Raw genomic sequence first — 1,329 nt, forward strand, 5'->3', positions numbered from 1 at the left:
CTCGGGAATTATTCACTCCCGGGGAGGGCAACGGGAGGGGGCACCGCCAGCCCGTTCCATACAGCCCGTAAAGTCGCCTTTCCACCCCTCCACTTTTTCTTCCTCTTTAAAACCCGAGTTACAAAGATCATCAAACGCGAAGATGCCCAGAGTTGTTTGGATTTATTGCAACAATCACTTACCATACACATTTCCTGTGTGGAAGGATAAGCATTCAATACAACTCTTTAAGTAGACAGTTCCTAATGATTTCATTGTGGTCAACCAGATGGTTTTTATGTATTTAGATCTGAAGGTGAAGAATTATTTTCCATGCTTCCAACCTATTTACAGACTTCCCTGGTCTAGAGCTGGGGTTGTTGCTTAAAAGAAAGAAAATCCTGCAATTTCTCGATCGCATCGCTGGATGATCCAGAAAGTTTTCTAAAGAACCTAAAGCAAAAACAGGGATAATTCCTTTCACCTCTTCTGGCTTTCCAAGCTACGCCATTCACATGTGGAGTAATTTTAGCTCATTCGTTGAATAACGCTGCCAATTTAAACCGCCTCTCTACCTTTGTTTTATCTGCAATAATAAAACCAGAACAACACCGCATGTGAGATCCAGGCACTTGATTCCTACCTGGAAGCAGCCAGGGGCAAGGGCGGCAATCTTTTAGAGATGAAGGACCCGAAGAGGGGCGAGGATGTTGGATAAACTTCAGCCGCGTCCAAAATTAAGCTAAGTGCGACTTAACAACGAGTGGCAGAAAAAAAAATATCGGTCTTTGAGCGGGGATCGCGCATTTTGGGGACGGATTAAAACTAAAGTTCACCCGGGGACTGCACGATCCCAAAAACGAAAGCTTCGGAGTAAATAAAATTATTGGCTGGGCAGTGTTGCTTGAACGCACAGAGACCCTGGCGGCTGTTTTGGTTTTGGGCTGGTTTTGGTTTTTGTTGTTTGGTTTGGGGGTTTTTTTCCCCAGATACTTTTATTGCAAAATAAAAGACTGAGTTTTTATATTTTAAAGGGAAAAAAAACCCCACAAACAAAAAAAAATCCCAAACCAACAAACCCCTGGGTAGGTGCGTGGATCTGCTTGTTTCCTTTAAAAAAAGTTTTTGTTTTGCAGCTGCTGGGAAATGAAATTGTCGCTGCCCAGAGCGACCGCGGAGAGAGCGAGCGCCGGGAGCAGCGGAGGGAAGCGAGGAAATAACTGCCCGGCTTGCCCCACCGAAAAATACGGAAGAAAAAAGAAAAGGAAAAAAAAAAGAGTTTTTAAAAAATGATATCTATCGGGAGCAAGGGATCTGTGCCAGTCTCCGGGTCCGGCCGGGCTCCCCCTC

General features: G+C 44.8%; 1 protein-coding gene across 1 annotated transcript in view; it reads right to left on the reverse strand.

The window, feature by feature from the left end:
• The window catches only part of RNF220 (ring finger protein 220), a 222,351-nt gene extending 221,399 nt beyond the window's left edge, over positions 1–952 (reverse strand). The window contains exon 1 of the mRNA XM_017743556.1: positions 623–952. The gene's annotated coding sequence lies outside the window, so the exon portion shown is untranslated. The remainder of the gene's footprint in view (positions 1–622) is intronic.
• Positions 953–1,329: the final 377 nt, after the last annotated feature.

This window comes from Corvus brachyrhynchos, unplaced genomic scaffold (assembly GCF_000691975.1).
Source record: "Corvus brachyrhynchos isolate BGI_N302 unplaced genomic scaffold, ASM69197v1 scaffold48, whole genome shotgun sequence".
Classification (NCBI taxonomy): Eukaryota; Metazoa; Chordata; class Aves; order Passeriformes; family Corvidae; genus Corvus; species Corvus brachyrhynchos.